We start from the raw sequence: 24,758 nt of genomic DNA on the forward strand, positions 1-24,758 counted from the left end.
AAACCAATACAAACTAAATTCCTAGTTCTAATAAACCCACAAAAGAGAAATTAATTTTTTGAACACCTGGAGGAAAAACTCCTTTTCAGAGAGAGAATTATGTGATCTGTATTGCAAATATCGCCAAGAGGACGTCGGTGCCCGGGCAGCAGATGTCTCCAGATACGTTTCCACGGGGAGCCTGCTTAGTCCTGCGCTCCTTTAGTGCACTTCTGTGGGCAGCTTGGGTTGATGGAAAGGTAATACTCAGTTTCTGCTAAGGGAAAGGATGCAATTAAGTTTTCTTACACGTAAGGAAAAGCTTTGGCTGTTTAAGGAAAACCTGTAAGGAAATGTAAAGAATAAGCACATCGTTACAGAAAAAAAATGCTAAGTGATGGTACTAACACAAAAACAATCTGTCAAGCTGTGACTTGTAATGGCATCACTTCTTAATGGAGATGGGATCATGGTTTCAGACAAAGTTATAAGTCAGGTTACAGTCCATCTTAGAGTAAGGTGTCTCTCACTTTCTCAAATCAGACATGGAGAGATCTTACCGTCTGTGGCCATTCACTTGTACACACTAATGTCTTCTTTTAAAACATGGACATTCATTTCATTAATCAGACTTCTTTTTCCAAAGCAATGCGAGGACAAATTCAAACTCCATAGATTGCACTTGGGTTTTGGTTAATAAACCGGGAACACCTCAAGTGTTGGAGAACAGTTTCAAACAGCCAAGTGCCAAGTAGCATCTTAACTCTGAAGTACAGCAGAAGTCAGTTGAAACCTTTATGTCAGACAACCAAACACAGGGTTTGGGTTTGAGTCTCTACATATGTGCAGAGGTGGTCTCACTTTGAGCTTAGCTGTTTCCTGATCTCTGTTGTGTTTTAGACACAGAGTGGAAGAGGCTTGAAGTCCACCCAGCCATGCAGCTGTGCTCAGCCCATATATAGAGCATTTGGGTAAAACTGCAAAGCTCATGGGTAACAAAGTGCAAGGAACATTGAGCTCTAGTTCTGCACAACAGCCTACTGACTGTTGTACTTGACCAAGCATCAAACTCAGAGAATTAACATTCCACATCTCCCAGGAGATGTGAGAATCAGATTCAAAGATTATCTTCCATTCTGTCTGATGCCACTGCACTACAAAGCTTAAAAGAGTAGAGTAACAAGCTGCTTAACTTTTGTGTGTTGGTTATTTACTATGAACACTGGTAGCCTTGTCACCAATATAATTTTATTGAGTGATCAATAAAAATAAGAAAAAAATAAGAAAGAGAAAAGCAACCTGAAAATCATAAATCAGCAATTGAAATTTAGAATCTCTTGGTTGTATTTTGGCTTCTGTGTTTAGCCACTTTCAATGTGACTTTTTTTCCCTCTCTAATCCAATTGAAGTTTCTCTGATTGCACTTTATGGCCTGTGTCAGGTTTGCTTGGCAAAGTTTTGGTAGTCAGGGGGCTATAGGGATGGCTTCTCTGAGAAGATGCTGAAAGCTTCCCACATGTCCGACAGAGCCAATGCCAGCCAGCTCCAAGGCAGACCTTCCACTGCCCAGGGCCAAGCCAGTCAGCAATGTAACACCTCTGTGATAACAAAATTAAGAAAGAAAAAAGTTACTGCACTGTCATGGGGTATCTGTCGTTAGGTTTTGGTCTGTGAAGAAAGAAGACACACACACACATGAAGAAGATGAGACAAGGGGTGTCTGCCTGCTGAGCGTAGCAGGCAGCTTTATTGAGCTCGCTGGCCCCTACTTTCCCACACACATAATGTAAATATATTTTTACAAAAATACTCAGGAATTTAACACCTGCACACAGTCAACAGTTTCTTCCTTTCGCTGTTATTCTCTCCTAGCTAACTCCCTAAAACTCCAGGCTGTGTCCATGGGAACGTTTAATTAGCCTCACTGTTCTCATGGGAAAGGCTTTATACCCTGTAATATTTCAAGCTCCTCAAGTTCTAGGGCTCCTGGGGGCTCCATGGACCTGCCACTTCCCCCCACACTGCGCAGAAGTAATTGTGGCCAGAGAAGAGAGGAGTGAGAATATGTGAGAAACAGCCCAGCAGACACCAAGGTCAGTGAAGGAAGTGCTTCAGGTGCCAGACCTGATATTGCCCTGCAGCCCGTGGTGCAGACCATGGTGAGGCAGCTGTGCCCTTGTAGTCCATGGAGGACCGCACACTGGAGCAGGTGTATGCCAAAAGGAGGCTGCCACCTCATCAGTCAGTCCCCAGCCTACAGCATTTCATGGGGGGGTTGTCCTGAGGGCAAGACTTTGTCCTTTCAGGCCATTCACAAAGCAACCCCGTTCTCCAGCATATTGGCCACTTCCGTGGTTTCACATCATGCACATCCTGAGGACGCATTTCAACTCACCAATCAGATCACTGAGTGTGTCAAACACCATAAGCCCTAATAAGCTCCTTGAGGAATATAACTAGCTGTCAGTAAGATTTCAAATTACTGATTGCAAGCCTTTTGATCCTGACAGTCCAGGCAACTATATACCATGTATACCTACCCCATCGTCTTCCAACTCGGTTACATTTACATTTGGCTAGAGGGATGCCATGAGAACCCAAGTGGATACTCCAGCTGAAATCAAGGTAAATGTTACCCTCTGCTTTTACCTTATCCACAGAGGCACCATTTCATCATAAAAGACAATAACATAACTCAATAACATGAGTTATGGAAAATTTGCCCTCTCCAGTTTCAGAAATTCCAATTAACATTCAGTTCTCTATTGTTTTGTTTGTTGGGAGGGGGATTTGCATATTTTTGGAGGGTAGCCAAATAGCACCTGAAGTCTTATTCTATCTTAAATGCATTTCCATAGTTTTTGTGTTCCACGTTTAAGAAAGACCAGAAAAAATGGGCACTGTTGCATGCATGTATGAATCTCAGTAACTTGGTTGACCTTGAAACTGGTTTGTGGGTTGAAGACCCTGATCTGTATGTTGTTGTGTTTAACTCATCATGTAGTTTATAATGTAAGCAGTTAGTGATGTGGGCAAACAAATGCACCCAAACTTTGACCAGTCAGATAGCCAGTCGTGTGGACAGTGCCTCCAGTACTGATAAAAGCTGCCAGCACAGATCAGGTACCTCCACCTGACCTAGCATTAGGTGCTTTCAGGAGGGCACTTGCAGAGGGGAGTCCTTTCAGCAGTGACTGGGCACTGCATATGAGAACTTTGGATCAAGGTGGCAAAGATCCCAGTAAAGCTCACTTCACAACACATTGCTGCAGTTAGTTGTTCATGCAACAGGATAAACTGGAACTCACATCTAATTTGAGTTTCGTGTGTAAAAGAAACAAGAACATGATGTTGCCTGACTTTGAAAAATGGAATAGTCCTCTGTTAAATATGAATGACAACTGGAATCTATAATAACTTATAATAAAACTTACTGAATAAAAACTCGGGGGGAAATTAGGGTAAACTAACTTTTTGTTTTATATAGATAAGAAAGATTCTATGAAAATGAAAGAGATTTTTAAAACAATAAGAAGTAGTACTTCACACAATCCATAATTAACTTGTGTCCAGGAAACATGGAAATTCATAGCTAAACCACATACAATGCAAAAAGTGCAGGATGCACTTCCATGTAACAAAGATAAGGATGAAAACCCTTTTGATCCATTTCATGCAAATTCTAGGCATAAAGTACATTATTAGGGGAGGGGGTTTTGAGTCTAGCTTTCGTTTTCTGGCTAATGTTTTCAACATAACCAGCAGAGTTTGAAACAGCATCTTTATCTATTCATTGCCTTTTAGGTGATGTGGAACCAGTGAGGTGTTCTGCACTAACTTGATGGTCAAATTCTTTTTTAATTGTTTTTCAGTTGTGATTATGGCTTTGTGAAATCCAAAATTCAGAACAATTTCCCCAAGTTACTGGATTGTGCTTCCAAAATATATAATAAAGTATTCTAGCAAGGGAGGTTTGGTAGAGGATATTGAAGCATTATCTCAAATAGTTGTGATAGTAAACTTAATGTCCACTGAGAGGCTTTGTCTTGCCAAAGGGCTGGTAGTAACACCTGCCAAGATGCCTTGCCATCTGTTTATACATCTAAGAGCTGTAAGATTTGATTACTAAACTTTTCCTCATACACTATGACCACTGACATTTTTTCTGTATTTGGGATGCATTTTGGATGAAGCATCTGGCTTCACAGTTGTTTTTTCCTCGGAGAAAATAATTCTAAGTTGGAGTAAATTAATGCTGTGCTGCTGCACTGAACAGAGTTCATTTTTTGCAGGGGTGAAGGTAAAGTCGTATTAACCTGGAGGATCTCACATGTAATGTGTGCTAATCAAGCAGTGTCACAAATCATAAAGTGTTTCACTGCAAATACAGATATTCAAGCATTCCTTAATGTATAACTCTTTGTCTGTTTATTGATTTGATGTGTCTTCATCTAATGTTCTCTCTAAAAGCATCTCACAATGAACTGTACATTTATAAACTCCATATTAAACAGATTTTAGGCATAGATGCCTGAGAGAAATTCAGACAGTTTCAGGCACATTAAGACTTCTTTGATAGAGTCTCTGTGACTATAATTGCCAGATGGATAGCACACTCACCAAGGAAGCAGAGGACTTTGACTTCTAAATCCTGAACTACAGGTTAGAGACCCTTTCTGTTAAGCACAAGGCACAGTTCAATCAGGAATTCAAGAGCTGGGGGGCTAAAGAGAAATTAACAAAGACAGCCTGATTCTATTAGAGTGAGATTAACTTGGGGAAGGGAAAAAACAATACTGAGTTCTGTTGCTATTCCAAATCCTGTTTATTTGTTTATATCCAAAGATGCATAAATGGGAAATTAATAAACTAGTCTTTAGACCACAGACGTTGACTTTCAGATAAAGGTGGGATCATTCAGTCAACTCTATGTTGTTTTCTCTTGTGTCAGTCACTGGAAAAAAGTATATTAAATAGCAAGTTGCATTGGGTTATAAAATGGCATCTGGATAACCAGCTCACATAGTTTCATTTGTAGTGCATAGAAAACTTTTAAAGTCTATATATTTATATGCCTCATATTTTTGGTGGAATCTTCACATTGAATTCAGTTATATTTGCATCAAATCCACATTTGCATAATTGCAATGTTTACAGTATCCTTATACCTTAGCCTTGACAGTATCTTACGGAAAATCCCTGGGCTAGAATAATTCTGAATCTTAGTCAATATGTATTCCAATCTAAGAAGCAGCTGCATCTTCATGCTCTGTTCCCCAATTAACATAAAGCTTCATTACTCTTTTGGGATAAAAATAAATTGCTATGTGTATTATCTTACCCATAATTCATTTATTTACAAAGTTATTAAAACTCATAATTAATTAGACTTCTCATGAGGTCTAATTCCCTTCTGTGCTTTCTGGTGCACGACTATAAAGTATAGCAAAGGGAATAATTTGCAATGCATCTCTCCCCTGGAGGTCCTTGTCATCATTTGATCACAGATTCAAACTACTCTGTTGTTTTCCCTTTACACCCTTCAGCTTTGATTCCTGATTGCACAGTGACAGAGCTCCACAGGGAGGCATAAAAATTTCTGGCCTAGAAGTATTTAGCTTATGATTACAGCAACTTTTGTGGAAAGGATGAGCTGGTGGCTCAGTCTCCAGCAAGGCTGCTTGGGGACTGGAATCCAGGCTGCCCATTTCAGTGCTGCCCCTTCTGGCAGTGGTTTCTGGCAGGAGAGTTAGAGAGCATACAGAGTTTGGCCTTTTTTTTAGAAAAAGTCTGTGTAGCTGGAAGCAACTGAGGTTACAAGAAGTGAGCATTGTAATGCACCAAGAAGACATTCTGAATCATCAGATGGGGTTGGTCAGTAAGCCTCGCTTACAAGGAACAAGGAAGAAATCTAACTGCATTGAAGACACAACTTGGGTGTTTTAAGTAGGACTTGGACACTTGTACCATTGGGAACTTACCCTTAACTAAGTCAAAAAGTTGCAGTATTCTCGTTTCCTCCTCATGGATCAATAACAAGTACAGCATGATTTGCAACTTTAAAATAATTTGTCTTGCATACTTTTTTTTAAGAAAGGCATTATTCTGTGTAATTATTCTCTCCTTTTTACTTACCTGCCTAGCTGGGTAAAAAAACTATGCTTTTCACACTACACATAGTTTACTTAACAAAAGAATTAATTTAATGAAATATATTAGGAAAAATGAAGAACTTGCTTACAATATTATATAATGAATTTGCATCTTCTTACCACGTTCAGTTTTCATTCAGTCCAGTGGTTTTTCCCTGTACACTCTTCCTGTAGAATGGACATAAAGTTAATTTAATTAACGTTCTCATCCCTGATTAATCTGATTATTACAAAATACATACAGATATGCAAAACAATGGGCTTCGTGCTTTTAGAAATCTTTCAGCTGAGGCATATATATTCTAAGTTATTCTTACGATGTGCTCTAGGAAATGGAGGATAATGCATCTGGATAAGTGATCTGAGGCCAAATGCAGACCTGGTCTAGCATGCTTATTCACAAGGTGATCATGTTCCATACCACATAGTGTATATAAAAGCTATTTCAAATTATGGATCTAGTGAAATTTAAAATAAAGCATTGCTAGCTGTCTCTTTCTTATGTAGGTGGTGGCAAAGGATCTAGACTGTTGAAGATGGAAGAGAGGGAATGGAAGACATAAGAATTCCTAATTCTTTCAGATGAAAATATAAAAAGCATGTTCCTAAACTTATCTCAAAATATCCTGGTGAGGGGAAAGTACTGGAGAAAAGTAGACAAGGATGTGTTCTCTGTGTGTACATATGTATGTGGTGTATATACACATGAAGTTGTATGCATATAGCATGAGAAGGGATGAGAAACAGTAGAGTGTGGGAGGCAGATAAGGGAAATAGAAGAGTGGGAGAAATATATCTGGGAGGAGTCTTGGAGAAGGAAAGTGAGAATGAGAGAGATTCATGAGAAGAGGGGAGAAAGAATTGGAAAGAGCACAGGAAAGATTCTGAATGAAAGGATCCAATAAAGTGCAGTAGCTTAAAATAATACAGGCAAGACTGACAGCAAGAAGTATAGCAGAAAAGGAGGGGAAGAAGTAGGAAGCCCAGAAAGAAAGAACAAGCAATAGAATTCATTAAGCCGAGTTTCCTGAGGTTTTATGACTTGTAATAATATTATCCTGTTTGCTGACCAATCTCTTAGGCTTTGTAGTAAAAGCAAGGAGGTATAACAAAAGCATCCAGGTCTTGGGTCTAATTAGAGCAACAGTGCTTTACAAATCCAGAAATAAGAAGAGTATTTCTATTAAAAAAGGAAGAAGCTATTTTCATAAGCTTATTTATATATGTGTATATGTCTGTATGTAAATCAAGTGCTGTATTGCAGGACAATAGCAAGCTTTTAAATTTTGTTTGAGAGATTCTGATTTCATCAGCAAACTTACAAGATATTACTCAACATCGAGGAACAAATGCAAGTATTTCAAGATGTCTGAGGACAAGCCATGAAAACAAACAAAAAAAAAGCTGAATTTCAGAAATAATAAAAGTACTAAGAACAAGGAGTTGTAGAAATGCAAAAAATTAACTAAATAAATAAATGGGCAGCCTGGATTCCAGTCCCCGGGCATAATAAATTAACTAAATACAACTAATGCAATCAGCATAAAATTACTGTTTCATATAAAGAAGGACTACAAATAATAAATCACAGGATGAACTGAAAGAAAAATGAAATGGGGCACAGCCTAAAGGAAACTGGTGATAGGCAGCTAATGAGCTAGTCTACATTGTCTGAGACAGAGCATATCCATATCAATGAACTTAGGTGCAGCTCTGCCCTCAGTGGGAGACTAATTGGGTTTCTACACTCTGCTTGGCTCCACTCAATTTGTGGGAATGTTTTAACACTGCAACCTTGAGCACTGTCAAAATTGGTTGAAATTTTCAAGAAGATTCCAAACCTAATGCAAGACTTGGACTGACAGAGCATGCAACAAAGTAAATTTTGCTTCCTTAGGAAGTAAGGCAAAAACTGTAGAAAAGCAAAAAGAGATGAGATATTTATTCAGGTAGATAGTTGACTGCCACTACCTTAAAGCTAAATGGAATTTGTATTTGCACTCCAAATCAGATTTGCTTCTTGGATGGCAGTACATGGCATGCCTAATTTGGACTAGAAATGCAAAATAAAGGACACATTCATTAAAATGAAGTCAATAACAGTAAACTAAGGTACATATTGGGACGTATAAAACACAACTCAAATATGTATAAAAGAAACTGTACAACAAATGTGACAGAAAAGATTGACACAATGCTTTTCCTGTTTCAGTGTTCAAAATCCAGGAATGCGTAAGAAGGATGTACACTAAAAGATCGGGAATTGGAAGGTTAAGAAATGATGGCATAAATAGTATTCAGCAATAAAAGTGGACAGTTACATCAGTAACGTATTTCAGCAGCCTTGTTTAAGTTGGAATTGGACAGTAATGACAAATAGTCTCAAAGGATCAAACTCAAACAGAGAATCAATCCCTGTAATGAGCAGGACTGATCTACTCTGGCACTGACCTTCTGGGTCTCTATGCCACATTTTGACAGTACTGGAGTGAGTGAAGTTTATGCTAACGAAAGTCAACTGAACTGAGGTTCACAGAATGTATATTTTGGCACAGGATGTTTTTTCCATAGAGGAGCTAATCATGACTCTTGCTCAAACTGTTCTTATCTCACAACTTTTACTAATTGTATTTTTTTAATCTGTTAAAGAAAATGTTGGAGAGCAAATCATCATTTTTCATTCATTAGTTTGGCACAGTTTTCTGCTACTTCCTACAAGCTAACTTAATATCGGGTATTTAATTGGCCATTCAAAATATATTGTCCAAGCATCATGCCAGCTGCCTCTCAGATGAATTAATTCTGTCATTTGCCTTGCCTATAACACATCTGGTGCACAATTAGTAATCATGTTGTATTAAGCATATTGTATAGATATTAGAGAATAGTTCTGAAAACCATGTGAATTTGGTGTTATCACTAGTCTGGTGAACATGTTGTGTCTTCCAATTTTTAGTGTCACAGAGAGTATGTAGCCTAGACTTGGTCCCAGACAGCTAGTGAATTCAGTTAGTTATGTCCGAAGGAATAAGCTATAGCCCATAGAGAATTGTAGTAGCAAAATAGTTGGATTCCATTAATTCATCAATGATGTTAACTCATTCTCTATTAGAAGAAGATATATTCATTGAAACAGAGTAAACTCACTATCAAGAGAAGGATTTAACCAACCTGACAGTTTACCCCCAGAAAATGAAGCAAGTAGTGGAAGACACTGTTGCTAAGCATTTAGAAGATAAATGGGATATGTAAAAGACAACATATACCTGCCAAGTACAAATCATGACAGGTCGCCTAATTTGCTTCTTGATGAGTAATAGACCTCAACAAAAAGAGAATCTAGCAGAATTTCAAGAAGGCTTTTTATGTTTTCTTATGTGGTATTCTCATTCATAAGCAAGCTAACGTGATTAGAAAACCACATGCAAAGAGAATTTATCAGTATTTTACTGTCAAACTAGAAAAGTATATTAAGACTCTATTCTCATTCAATATAATTAAATACATTTGTTCATAACTGGGTGTGTTTGTTAAATTTGTAGATGATTTCAAGCTGACTGACCTGCAAGCACACAGAAGGCCAACATGAGACTTTAAAATTAATTTGATGAATTCAAAGAGTAATCTACAAAAAGTATCACAGAATCAGAGAATGAGTAAGGTTAGAAGGCACCACGGTGGGTCATCTGGTCCAAACTTCCTGCTGAAGCAGGGTCATCCCAGAGCACTTTGCACAGAACTGCATCCAGTGAGGGAGACTCTGCAACCTCTCTGGGCAACCTGTTCCAGTGCTTGGTCACCTGCAGAGTGAAGAAGTTCTTCCTCCTATTTAAGTGGAACTTCCTATACATGTTTCTGCCCATTGCCTCTTGTCCTGTTGCTTGGCATCACTGAGGAGAGCCTGACTCCATCCTCTTGACACAAGGTATATTTCAAGTTTGGAAATTTGAAATTCTTGTCTCAGTTAAGAATAGACAATGTGTGGGTGGCACACAGGCATTAGTAATTAAAAAAAATCATGCAGGGGAATAAGGTAAGGATGTTACCAGAATGTGTGTGTACATGAACCTCTGTGAATCATATTCCTAAAAATGAGGAGTATAATATTAGAGCTGCAGTTTATCAGATTACCAAAATGGTGACAATTATCACAAGCTGCTGAAGAAATTAGAGAGGTTGAAAATTCTAATAATGACAGACTTCAATTATCTGCTGTCATGCTATTAAGATTCCCAGCAATCAGGAGTGAATAGCCCATCTTGAGATGATAAAGGTTAGGGAGAAAATGAGACAAGACTTCTTCAACAGTAACATTCAAATTTTGAAAAGAAAAGGGAAACTTGAAAAAGGAAGATAAAAAATGTTTCATTGTATTGGAGACTTTATAAAAACATCATGTTATAGGCCAAGTGTCATTAAGAGGACATCAAAAGCATTTAAAACCAAAACAACATTGTTTTGATTGAACTGTAAAGAAAGATCCTAAAATACAGAAATAACTTCCAAAAATTGTAGTCCTGTCCAAAAGAGGGGAAAAAAACCCACACAAGTAGAATATCTATGAAGTTGAAGGTAAAATCACAAATAAGTCCAAACACACTATTTTGATGCCCTAGCTAAATGTTCAAAGGCATCTTAACCTCATTGAAAAGAAGCAGCTCACCAGACCATCAGTGGAACTGATCTGTGATCACAAGCAGCACTCAACAAAGATGAACCATATCAGAAAAAGCTAAACTAATTCTTTGCAACAGTTTTCACTGAAGATCGGGTCAGTTCTTAGCGCCATTCTTTGCAAGTAATGAGTCTGAGGAACTGATTCAATTCAAATATTAATAAAAAAGGTTTTAAAACAAGCCAATAAAATTACCCATGCTCAGTTACGTGGACAAGATGGTAATCAACTTAGAGTTGTAGAGAAGTGCAAACATGAAATTGCTGAGCAGTAGTACTGTGGTACATAACCTATGGTTTAAATCAGCCTTTTAGTCCCAGAGGTCTGGACAATGACAAATACGGCACCAAGCTTAAAACAGGCTCCAAGAGAAATTCCAGATACTGCTGGCTCATAAATGTGATTTATATTTTCAATCAGTTTTCTTTCTGCATAATTAAATATTACACGAGTAGATAAATGGATAGATGTAATGTACTGACAGAGAATCAGCGAAACGTCTGTTTGGGAATCATGCCTTACCCACCTGTTAGAGATCTGTGGAGGAAATGAGATAAATATCATCTGATTGGTTTGGTGGGGTTTTTTGTAGATATTCTTATCAAAGGCACTTAAATAACTTATACTGTTATACAAAAGATATAAAAATAAGAATAAGGTTAAATAATCAGATTTTACAATGAGAAGAAACTATGAGTGGAGACGCCCCTGAGAATCTGAGGTAGAATATTTGGTCTGTAAAGCACACATAACCATATGGAAAAGGAGGGAATTGTGAAAGAAAAGAATTTTCAGGTGATGAAGTATTACGCATGCTAGACAAACGTAAAACTGACTGCAAAGAAATCCACAGAGACCACGAATACTGAAGATCTTTCCAGTAAAAACAACCAAATTAAATTGTGACAAGTATAATACCATGCAAGTGAGGTAAAAATAACTTTAATTATAAATATATATCAGCTGTCTCAAACTATGGTATCTATTATCTTTCAGAAAGAGATCTGGAACCACTGGAGGTGGGAAAAAAAACAGTAAAGAAAATGTTGAAATTACTAGGAATAGGGAGAACAAAACAGAAAATCCCATTTATCTCTGTGTCAACTCATCTTGATGCTCCTTTTGAACACTTCATACAGTTCTGATAAGATGCGCTATAGAATTCTGAAAAGAGGTGCTATGGAATTTTTTAAAAAATACTACAAGGGAGAGTCAGTCACTGAGAAGAACAGCAGCATCTGTACAAGGGATGAGACAAAGGGCCAACACTTTCCATGCTTGGGGAAGATACAAAGGGATATGATAGAGAGCAATAAAATTGTAAATTGTTTGAATAAGATGAATTAGGAGTGCTTATTAATTACTTCTAACTTCACAGAAACTACAAGCCCTCAGAGCAATGTAAACATTACTAATTCTTAATATAATAAATAACTAAATTGTGGATCTCATTGTCACAGAATACTTTGGAAACTAAAAGGACAAATGAGTTCCAAAAGTGATGGATTGATGGATAAATGGATGTGGAAAAGTCCATTTGTAGCTCTAAAATATGATGGCCTACAGTCCAGGAAGCTCTTTAACTGAGAAGATATAGCAGAGGTAGGATTACTGTTATGCTCTTCTTGGAAGTTGTGCATAATGGTTTCAGCTGTGAACATGGCTCTGGGTTGCACTGCCCTTCAGTCAGGCATGAAAGGCCACAGGTTCTTATGAAATTATTATGATATTCTAGACAGAAGTTCTACAGAAAAGGTTCTTGGAGATATAGTATATGACAAGCAGGGCAAGAGTCAGAAATGTCATACTGCTCTGGAAAATGAAAAGCATCAAGCGGTGAAGGAAAAACATGAGTTTGAAGGAATATTTCCCTTCATCTCAACTATGGTAAATCTATACCTGGAAAACTGGCCAGGTTTTGGCATTGCATTTCAAGCAAAAAATATCCAGAAAAAAATTCTGTAACCATAAAAAAAGTCCAAAGAATATGACCTGTAAGAGACATGAAAAATATCTTTAATGTAGACTGAATACTTCCAATATGGTAAAGTTGGCATCAAGAAAGAAAAATTGTTCACTATGTCATAAGAATAAAGAATAAAACATAGAAAGCTGTTGCAAAGAGGATTTGGCCTAGACCACAGGGAGGATTTTTAACAGGAAGATCCCAAATATTGGTGTAGATTGCCTAAGGAATTGTAGAATCTCCATCATCCTAGGTTTTAAGACATCTGTTAGACCTATATCTTTACAATTAAATTTCGGCTGGTGGGCTACATGTGTTCTACATCCATTAGAGTCCTATTTTTTCCTGACATTTGAGGAATGGCTTGTCTGAAGTGTGTGTGAAAAATTCATACTATTTTGACCACATGCTGGCATGCAGCTATTCATGCTGTCTTTGTGTATATTTATTTTCTTTCTCACTCCATCTCTAATCATCTATAATTTTATTTACATGCTCAGCAACTGTTTATCACAGTCAAATTCCTCTCCATTGGTTTGACACTCATTGCTTAGTGTTATTCCCTGTATTTTGTCACATTATTCTAGCTCATTTTTCAAAGAGCCAGTGGTGATTTGTTCTCATTTTCATAAGGACAATTTAAAATTTGTTTTTACTTATTTATCTTTAAAAGCAAGATATGCAAAATTGAGCATGTTATACTAAGATCAGTACCACCCCTTATTCAATATGTTCTCTCAGTGAATACTTATTCCTTTGGTAAAAAGCTCAGGTAAAGTTGCCTAAATATTTTTCTTAATCATTCTTGGAGGATAAATACTTTTTGCTTTAAATTTTGCTTTGCAAGCTGTTGGCAGCATTTGTGCTGCAAGGTTAGGCCTTCAGGATGAGGCAAGGAACAAGGAGCAAAGATGACAAAGATTTATACGTTTCTTTATCCCTGACAGCTGCCTGCTGTGATTGTGCCACAGTGGACCCTGAGATGCCTGTGGCATGAAACCTCCACAACGGCACATTCTTCTCTGCTTGGGGAGGACAGCCCACACAGGAAGAGCCTAAGCAGGCACTGAGGTGCTGAACAGGTGCCAGCTTTCTTCCTCCAGAAAACTCTGAAGCCTGTGTCCAAATGCTTGCTTACAAACAAAATACTAAATGAGTATCAAGAACACAGAGGCTAATGTTCTGTGCATCCGCATCTGCTGACTGGAACAGGTAGGATTTTTTGTGGATTATGATCACTAGAGCAGAGACACAGGTCAGCATGCTCCAAGCAAATGTACTTCCTATTACTTGTACCAGCAGAAGTAATAGTAGAAAAGTCCAGCAACAGAAGCAAGCCACACATAATGCATCTGAGGAGGAAATGAGTCTCCTGAGATAACCTTTCTAGAATCTTCAATATCAGCCACTAACTTTTTGTGCAAGGCCCTCAAAAATAATGAGGTTTTTAAAGGTATTTATCCCTACTTTCTGCAAATCTAGCTCTGAGGGATCAAAAAAAGCAAAAAAAAGGGGGAGGTGGCATACAAAATCATCCATCTCTATTACAATCTTGATTATTATTCAAAGGAACACCTATCCATTCACTTAACTCTGTCTGCAGAATAAAGATCTAAGTGAGCAATGTCATTTTTACAAACTGTCAGTTCATAGAACCACAGAATGTTAAACAAATGAGGTTATATCTTTGTGCAGAACTGCATGGTAGGTAACAGCTTTGTACCTGTTATAAACCAAAGTGATTGGAATAAAAATCTAAAGCCACAAATATTTTTCTTTGTAATTGGACAAAAGCCTTCAAATGGCTTTTGACAAACTCATCTCCTAGAAGCAGAGGCAGGGAGGCACATACTCTGCAAACCCTTTAAACTACAATAAAATTGGTTAGAGATATGTGTCACTTCGTCCTTCCTTTTAGAGTAAGGCAAGATGCAGCAAATGTTCACAAAATAGCTGTGAGGGAGATTGCTCATACCTGATCAAGTAGATCAGGAGAAATCGAGGCCAACTGAATAAGTATCAAAAATGAGCCATCAAAGTTGAAACTCTTTATCATTCCACCTGGAAAGCTACTAGAGAATCAGAGGGACTTCTTTTATAGTCATCCCTCTCAATGTACATAATCCTTTGACAAGCTTAAGGTTCCTTGATTACATGTGCCGTTTCTCCCGTTTGTTGATTGTCAGTGATATTATTGTACCAGAAAAGATTTAAAGTTTTCATAATTCGCTCCCCTGTTGCAGGCAGCTAAGATCAAGGTCTTTGACTACCTTCTCTTTGATTCTCGGAAGTTTATTTAAACGTATTGTTTTCACCCCTTTTAAAAAAACGGTTTTCACTTAGAATTCCTGTAGATGTCTCATATGGTTCTATGGCACCCCTTCCTGCCCGGCTGCACTTCCCAACCCTGCAATCTGCAATACTGAAATACAGTATTCTTAAAGACCTGTCCCGAACACCTTCTGATTCTTTTCATTCAGGAAAATTGTAATAGTATACATCTACTCTAAACCACTGCTTCGTGTTGACTCTCAAAGGCAATAAATATTTTTATTGTTTTCTTGCTGTTAGTCCTGAAATGTTTTTAACTTCATTTGCTATTGCTTAATTTTATGTGCTTTTGACAGACTAATAATATAAATGTCAATCCTGGTGTTGCCTGATTCTGCTGTCGAATAATTATAAAGGATGTAAAAAGGTACCAAACCTTCTCCTGAATTCTGTATTTGTTATTGGAGCTATGTAAATAGGGATTAGTAAATAACAAGTTCAAAAGAGTAAAAGAAACAAATAGAAACAAAAATGTTCCTTTGCTTTGTGACTGCTTAACTTTTTCTCACTTTCTTATCGCAATTCCACTTAGTAATCTCTGTAGTTAAAACTAAGAAAATTATCAGAAAATTATTTTTAAGAGAAAGAAATACCTTTGATTTTCTTCAAAGATCACAAAACTATAATGTACAGAGATAAGAGGAATTTCAGAAACCAATTTCACAGTATAAAACAGTATTTTCTATGCAGTAAAACAGGTCATAAAATTATCTTCCATAATTTCTATAACCCGAAATTATTTTACTGTTAAAAATTAGATTCTAAATATTGTCTTCCAACACTCTAAGCTTAATTCTTCTAGAAGTACTACAGACTACTGCTGCAGATATTAAACATAAAAACTACATTAGCAGAACACTGAAGTTGCAAAGCTAGTATTCACCAAGTTCCCGTGATACTGAGCTCCTTTAACAACTGATTCTCCAATAAACTGTTTTCTCCTCATTGTGCAGTGTATTTTATGCCCTATTTATTGTACACAATTCAACTCTTGATCTAAATTAATAATTTCCTTAGAGATTCTTTCATAATACACATCAGTATGCCAACTGACTACTTCCCAAACATTTATTTTCACAAATGAGATTAGAGATACTACTTTCCTCTTATTGACTGTGAAACAGAGAGACACTAAGGTCAAAAGTACTTATTAATTTTAAGTAGTCAGTTTGTGACTCTTCTGATGTGATTTTTCAGTATAAACAGCATAATACTGACTTCATTAAATTTTAAGAGCATTTACTAACTGGTAAGTCCAGTATCCAGCAAACAAACACAAAATTGATGATCGTGTAAGATAAGAGAAGCCCAGCTTAAGGTACTTGCATAATATATAATTATGTAACAGAGACAAAAAGTAAAAGTAAAAAAAAAAAGTAAAAGAAAGTAAAAAAAAGTAAAAGTAAGCTTACCCAAACAGATCAGTCTAGTTCTTCCCTCTTTTTCTTTCCTTTACTGCACTACTTCCTTCAGCTGATTGCTTATTCTCTACCATTTACTGCAAGAATAGCCAACCTTTTTGATTCCATGAACTGGATGCCAGTAGTGATTGAGTAACAATACTTGGAGAACTCTAGGATGAGTGACAGGCAAGAGATGATAATGGCTTCCTAAGGATCCTATCAGTCATTGCAGAATGGGTCTGGATTAGGTTATAGCAACAATTATCCTGGTTTTATTTCTCACCTCACCAAGGAGTTGAAGAAACAAACACCTTCAGTAACCAAACATTCCTACCTCTTATAATGTAAAAGCTACACAGCCCAGAGCATAGAAAATACCTCTGAATGCTAGAAAACCTCTATATCACTTAAGAATTGTTTGTCCAAGTGTGGCCCCTTGGTTCTAGGCCTTTCTCCCAAGTACTGATGGTAGATTCTGTGTTGCTCCGTCACTCAACACGGTCTCAGTTTCCCCTCTTCTTTCACCTTGCAAGTTCAATTGCCTTAGTTGTTCCTCTGCACACAGGTTGTTTCAGTCTGTTCTCTTCCTACACCACTTTCTAATTTCTACTCTTGATCTATCAACACTTGATTCAATGTATGTCCTCTTCAATGTGGTCCAAGCATAAATTTTGAGAGTATAAGTCTGAGAGTATATGACAGTTGACAACAGAAAACCTTACTCAAAACCAGTTAATCTCAGTTAGGGTGGAACTACCACTTCAGAAAAATTCTTCTCAGCTTGGGCCTGAGCTGCCAAATGCAGAATCTTTGGGAAATTTGGCTAAGAATTTGAGGCACATCTCTGGTAATACTGGCAAAGTGGCAGTTTTTCAAAAGTTTTTAGACTGACTAGCTGTGATCCTTTGATTAAAGATCAACAGCACAGCAAATTTCAAGAATCCTGCACCAAAGTACTGACATTCCACTTCTCTAATCATTGCCAGACCTTTTTTTTTTAAAAAAGACAAAAACACATAGTTCTCCTTAGCCTTATTACTGTAATGAAGATTTTTATTAGTCGGTGTTAGGCAACAAATTTTGAGCCCAAGCAGTTAATATTTGCAATGTGATAGAGAAATAAAACCTGAACGTTATAAGCTGGAAAATGTCAGACAATAATATTGCAGCACTTGGAAGCGCTACCTTTACCACATTATAAAAGCCAAGAGCTTCCCTAATCCCATCAGTTTCTCTTTCCACTGAGCTGGAAAGTTGTGTTTTCCTAGTGCAGAGCCTTAGACAAGTTCCAGGACCACACAAGAACTTTAAAGTGACTGAGGAGGAAGGTAGTGTGCAAGGGACAAGGACTAGTTGTCTTTCTCACAATCAAGGGGTTTCCCTTTGATATGAAATAGCACAGACAAGTGGAGCTTGCCCTTATGGTAGGACCCAGAAGAAAGATAAAGTTCAATCACGTGGGAAAAGTTCCAAAAGGCATCTGTGCCTTAATTCTTTCCTCTCTCACAATTATTTCTGTCTGCAGTCAGGGACATTTTACTGAAATTATTTTACAAGGGTCCAAACTTCCTGACTAGAGACAGAAACAATGAGCTGCAGTGGAGAGGAAATGTTGGAACAAGGATGAGCTCTTTCAAGCTGTGTTCAAAAACTCTCTTCAGAACCACAGAACAACTAAGCTCATGGATCCCACTCCCTGGTGATTCCATGTGCCTTCACCTAGCTTACATAAGAAAGGCAACTCAGTTGAATTCAGGGTCAGTATAAAAGATCCAAAACTGTAATACAAACCCTAAGATTTTTTTAGCTGCTTAATAGACATAAAATCATGTTCTTTATTCTATCCTTTTCTTGCATTTTACTATCTGTGCTCACTCATAATGCCAAAAACCTGTCATAATTTTTCTTCTGTTTTAACAGATTCCTAAATGAAGGAGGCAGACTTGACTTTAAGTCCCCAGGTTTTTGATAGATATGCTAAACATTAGAGTAGTAAATGCTGTAAAAAGGACACAAGCATAGTATCACCTTCCTTTATAATAGCACAAATCCCCAACTCCTGACTTTTTTTTTTAAATGGCCAGCTTAGTTACCCCACTCCAAAAATGGCCAGGCAAGATTTTCCTGCAGCCCTGACTTAGATGCATACTTTCTAGCAAGGTAAGGGTCTCAGGAACCTCCAGTTTAGCTCTTTTGCTCAGCAATCCAGTGCTGTGTGGCTTCACAGTCTAGCTCCTTGGCCTTCACTGTAAAGTCAGAACAACTGCTTTGTGAGCAGAAAAATGGCACCAGAAGTTTTAGCTACACAATTCAAAGATATATAAAATTATTCAAGTATTTACTATAATTAGGCACTATTATTATTTATTCAGATTTTAGTAGCAGGAGACTTTGGCTCATGCCAATCTAACAAAAATCAGTCCCTTTCAAAATAAAAAAAGATGAAAGACAAATGAACCACTAAATAGATCATTGCTGATAAACATGGGACCAGGAAACAATGAGGCAGTGATCACAGCACACTAACCTGACAGTATCCAGTCTTTTAGAAAATATTATGCAAAAGAAGAACTTCAAGAAGAAACTTGTAGCTACTGGAGTGGTTCCAGATATGCACAAAGATTTCCTCCCCGGCATGCAGGGCAGCTGGAGCATTACAAGTAAGGTGCTTCTCTGAACTCTCAGCAAGGGAGTGTAGTAGGCTGCTGTCACTCACAAGCAAATGTAGATATCCACATTTTGATAAGAAATGTGAGAAAGCTGGCCTGCAAAATAGGGTTAGCAGAAATAAACCATTTGTGATGGAGGAGAAACCCATGGAGAATGGTCACACAATCAAGATCAAAAAAAAAGTTCTTTTTTTCAATTGTTCAAGAAGAAGCAGTAACAAGATTAGAAAAAGAAAACTCAGTATCAGAGAAAAAATGTATGCTGTTATCTTGCTCTACAGGTTTAGCTGTGATGCTAACTAGCAGAGGATACACATTAAAGAGTCTTAAAGAAAAATATTCCAACTCATACATAATAGTTGTGTATAGAGAAAGAAGACATCTGATATCAGGTTGTATGCTATGAGATAAGAAGTTGGTGTTATGAGAGAAGGGAAATAGTTTGAGGGAAAGACTAAGAATCTTATATTAACAGTCTGGGAAATACCGGAGATATAACCAGTGTGCCCTAAACTGTAGAACATTGAAATAATGATGAATGAGCTTCATACTGACACTTCCTCTGCTGCAAATAATTATTTAAAACCAGTTAAAGAGAGGCATTTCCCAAACACCTAAGGCATTTAGGAGAACTATGACTGTCATCTCCTGAGAGCTCTGGAATATCTGCTCTAAGTATTAAAATAAATTGATAGTCATGAAATAAATGCTGAAGGCCTAATTTTACATGTCTGTTCAAAGCCAAACTCACAGATGTCACATTGATTAAGTCAGTGGAAAACTGCCCAGTAACATTTTAGTATAATAACTCTTCCTTTAAAAATCCAAAATGTATATTTTTAATCATGTTTTAATAATCTTTTAATAAGATGTTTTACTAGAAATTAAAGTGATACATAATGTTACATTAAGCTAAATTAACCAGCATCTTTTAGTTATAGTTGTGCTGGAAGAGGAGTTCTGAGTATGCGTTCAGTCTCAGTGCTGTAATTCAGGCTAGTACCAGAACGGAACTGGTGACAAATTTACCCTTGGATGAACCACAGGTAATTTTGTTACATTTTAATTGTATGCCTTTCAACACCCAGCCTATTTATTTCTCATACTTTCAGATGCACAGCTTTATTGTAAGCTGCTGTCACAAGAGTGGTTTGCTCCAGTTTTATATATCAAGTCATCGTGCATGTGTCCATTACTACCATAACCTTGATGGCATTTAGCTGGAAGCTTTTGAATGTTCCTAATGCTCATGGGTGAACCCATGCACCTTTTGCTTGGCAGCAATGAGGTCTTGAGGAATCATCTTCACCATCCTTAGTCATTTGTTTACCAATCTTAGTTGTGCTGATCCAATGGTTTGTAAGGCTGTGTGGAAATCTGGACTGGTTCACTGATGCAACCAAAATATAATTTGACAAGAACAACTATTCAATACACTGATCTGATTTACCATGAGCACCAAAAAAACAAGTCACAGCATGAGTGAAGAACCAAAAGAGGATGGGAAATCATTTCATGTATATACTGTAGAGGAATAGGTGCATAGTAAGTCTGTGCAAATGCAGGTTCTGAGGTTGTACCAACAGGGGACAGTTTAATCCAACTGCTAAGGTTTTGAGCTGCTAATCAAATGACTATTTGGAGTTACATCATCACAAAATGTGGTTACTCTTGCTTTAGCAAGACTGGTGTAAGTGACTGCTCTTTAGTCAAAGTAGGTAAGCTGCCTAAAGAAAGTTAACTCAAATTTATCTGAACTGACTGTTTCAGTAAACGTAAACCTGGAAACAAAGCTTCTGAAGAAGGTCATGGGAAATGTATCACTTGATTTTTCACCTATCTTTTCATTTGTGGTACAATATCACATTTAGAGAGTAACATGGCTTTCGGTATTAAAAATGGAGGGGAAAGAGTCTCAGACTAGTTTTACCTTCCATGCAGTCAACACTTTTTTATATTGGAAAAGGAATCTTTTCTTCCTTTCAGCAGCATCTCAGTCAGCATCCTGAGAATTTGAACAGGGTCAAAGTCCTTCTTAATAAGGAATAACACCGTATTTTTATTCTGGCTTGGACAGAGTCTACATGGGTAGCACATAGATAGGGACAATTCAAGTTGTTGGACAAAGGAAGCACCTATGGCATAATTTTGTTGTTGTAACATAGCTAAGAGAAGAGCAATACCTCCTGAAAGAACTCAGTCAGCCTAGGCAGTGCCTAGCTCAGGCACAGTAATAAGCTTACTATTTGTCTCTGTGCACAGTTATGACTCTGTCGTGCATCAATATGGGGGTATCAGTGCCTGCAGAATCAAAATCTGAAGATATTAGTAGAAAACTACATACAGAGTATGTGGAGTGTGTTAGATGCAGAGCTTGTATATGCAAAGTTTGAGGGGTTTTGCTGTTATGATTTAAATTTAGCAAACCTCGTATTTCATCTTAGTAATTTTGTTCATGACAAGTTTGAAATATTACATTCAACAGACTTCTGAGTTGCCCAGGAAGAACTAACAAGTGAGCAATTTTCTGTAAGTATGAAAACCACAATATTCAGATCATCAAAAATGAACTGAATAGATTTCTTTTTAACCTTGGAGAAATGTTCACATCTGAGTGAACAAATATAAGAATTTTCAGCTTATGTAGTCACATTCTGGAAAAATTAAATTGCTGAAACTGAAAGACTAAAATTCCAGGGTGCTTTTATTTAGAGGTCTGTAACTGCAACACAAACTTTGCAATAAATCACATGCAGAAAATGAAATGCTGCACATCAGCTATTTTAAGTAGTCCTGTTTCAGGAAAAAATATGTAAGTTTGTATATTACTTGAAGCTTATGATAAGATCCTACTCAAGTTAGACTACTGATACTTCGATATGCAAGTGTACATAAACAACTGTTTTTAAATGTTGTAATTATCTGAAATTATTTAAAATAATCTCTTAATTGCGTGTCCACTAATGCAAACAGTAGTTTCTACAGTAGAACAAAGAAAACACAATGTAAATGACATAAAACAGTAATAAAAATGAAATGTTAAGTATATTCATATGCAAGATGTTTACCAAACTATCTTCAAGTTTATGTCCTGAAAATCAGCAAATAGGCAATGTTGTTCATAAATATGATTTTTTTTCCCCTTACATTGTAGAAGGCTTATGTTAGAATCGAGATTCAATCTTCTTATCAGTAGTAAAAATTATCTGCTGTAGAGGAAATTACTTTTTCAAGGAGTTTTCAGAGCTCTTATTTGATGCCTTTAATGCAGAAACAACAAAAGCCGGCAATTTCTCTGCTGGTGAGGATCAGTCATTTCTTGTGTGTTCTTTTAACATTATCTCTGAAAATTAAAGATAGAGGGGTAATAATACGCCCAGACTTCAATAATAGGCACCACACCTCCTTGAAAAGGTGGTTAAAAAAGTACTAATTAAAAAAAAATTATAAAGGGTTTTGCCTGAAAGTATGCATTTTTATACATCTTTTTATGACATTTTCAGGAAGGAAGTGGAGATTGTGCTTCCCAAAAGAAAATCCTAGCCTCACAATTTTCCGAGATTGTTGGGTTTTTTTCATTAAACAGTAAACAGATTTGGTGAGAAAAGCATACAAACATCATAACATTTGAGTGCAAATGTCTGCTGCCCCTCTGTGGCTGTTTTTAGTCTCTTGAGGTTTTCAAACAAATTGTAATTGTTTGAAATTATAAATTGTAAATTGTAACTAATATCTTATTGAATTTACCTGATATAAAGAATTAACACAATCTATATGTACCATTTGAAACCTAAATAATTTCTCAAAGTTGAGTCTAGATCATAAAGAAGTCATGTTTGGACCATGTCAAGTGTAAAAGTCATCATAGTAGTAAGCATGAGCAGCAAGAAGCAGAAGCAGCAGTTGTGACATCCTAAAGATAAAAATTATTTTCTAACATACAGGATGAAGTTTCATCCTTCTTTGGCTTTGAAAAAGTGCCTGTGCATTTCCAATCAGTTTGTATTAATTTTTATTAATTAATCTAATAAAAATTGTTGTCTTTTGCTACAACTGGTACATTAATACATAGCCACAGCTTGAAGGATTTATTTAGACCCTGGAATTTCCTTAGTCACAGTAGGGACATTACCACAGACCTCTCTGGTATCCTGATTTGTTACAAGGACAGTGACGAAACCAAAGTGTCAGCGAGATGTGCAAGGAAGAACATATATGGGGCTGAATGGGTCCTGCCAATGACTTCAATAGAGGGAAGAACCTGGAATCCAGACAACCCTTGAGACAAGCAGAAAGAGATAAGGTTAGTCCTAGTAGGTACCCAAGAAGTACTCTGCATGCTCACTTGTAATGTGTTTCCACATTAACTTCTGGTTTGCTACTTTCATTTATAAAAAATCTCTCAGAATTACTCATAATACACTGTAGGAGGTGCTGAGTTCCTTCAATGCTTTCTGATTGTAGTGAAAATCAAAAATGTTTTCCATTCTGCAAGAAAAGGCTTGGAGTTCAAAGACAATCCATTGATTGTTTCTGCCTACAAGCAGCCTCTTTTCCCCTACCACAATGTGCAATGTGCAGGGCTCAAACAATACGAGACACAACATGACTCCAGGCCAGCTGGCCACATTTTTTGTGTATATCCACTGCAGGAGTCAAACTCATTCTGTGCTAGGAGCCAAAAGGACACTCTAATTAGAGTCCATGAATCAGGACTAAGAAGTTAGATGTAATTTGAAATTTATGGGGCATAAACTCTTACACTTGACATTGCCTGGAACCAGGTCTTGATGTATTTCATGGTGTCATGGTTTAACCCCAGCTGGCAGCTCAGCCCCACGCAACCGCTCGCTCACTCACCCAATGGGATGGAGGAGAGAATTAGAAGGGTAAAAGTGAGAAATCTCTTGGGTTGAAATAAAGAAAGTTTGATAGGTAAAGCAAAAGCTGCACACAAGCAAAACAAAACACGGAATTCATTCACCACTTCCCACGGGCAGGCAGATTTTCAGCCATCCCCAGGAAAGCAGGGCTCCATAATGCCTACTGGTTACCTGGGAAGACTAATAACATCACTCCAAATGTCCCCTCCTTCCTTCTTCTTCCTCCAGCTTTATACACTGAGCATGATGCCATATGGTATGGAATATCCCTTGGGTCAGTTAGGGTCAGCTGTCCCAGCTGTGTCCCCTCCCAGCTGCTTGTGTACCCCGAGCTTTCTCACTGGTGGGGTTGGGTGAGCAGCCAAAAAGGTGTTGACTGTGTAAGCGCTGCTCGGCAACAATGAAAATGTCCCTGTGTCATCAACACTGTTCCCAGCAGAAATCCAAACCACAGCCTCATACCAGCCACTAGAAGAAAATGAACCCTATCCCAGCCAAAACCCGCACACGTCTTCTGCTGTCATCGAGGAAACTGCCTTTAGTATCCTGTAAATTTTACCCTTCATGGCTTTACAAAAAAGCTCTTTACTGATTTTACTTGAGAAAACTCCAAAAGGACTATCCTCAACAGTATAGTCTTTTGGGTTACTAGCACCTACATCTTGGCACTATCAGTAGATACTCCTGTCTAATTTTTAAC

Source organism: Neopelma chrysocephalum, unplaced genomic scaffold, assembly GCF_003984885.1.
Source record: "Neopelma chrysocephalum unplaced genomic scaffold, ASM398488v2 Primary Assembly neopelma1_45, whole genome shotgun sequence".
NCBI lineage: Eukaryota > Metazoa > Chordata > Aves > Passeriformes > Pipridae > Neopelma > Neopelma chrysocephalum.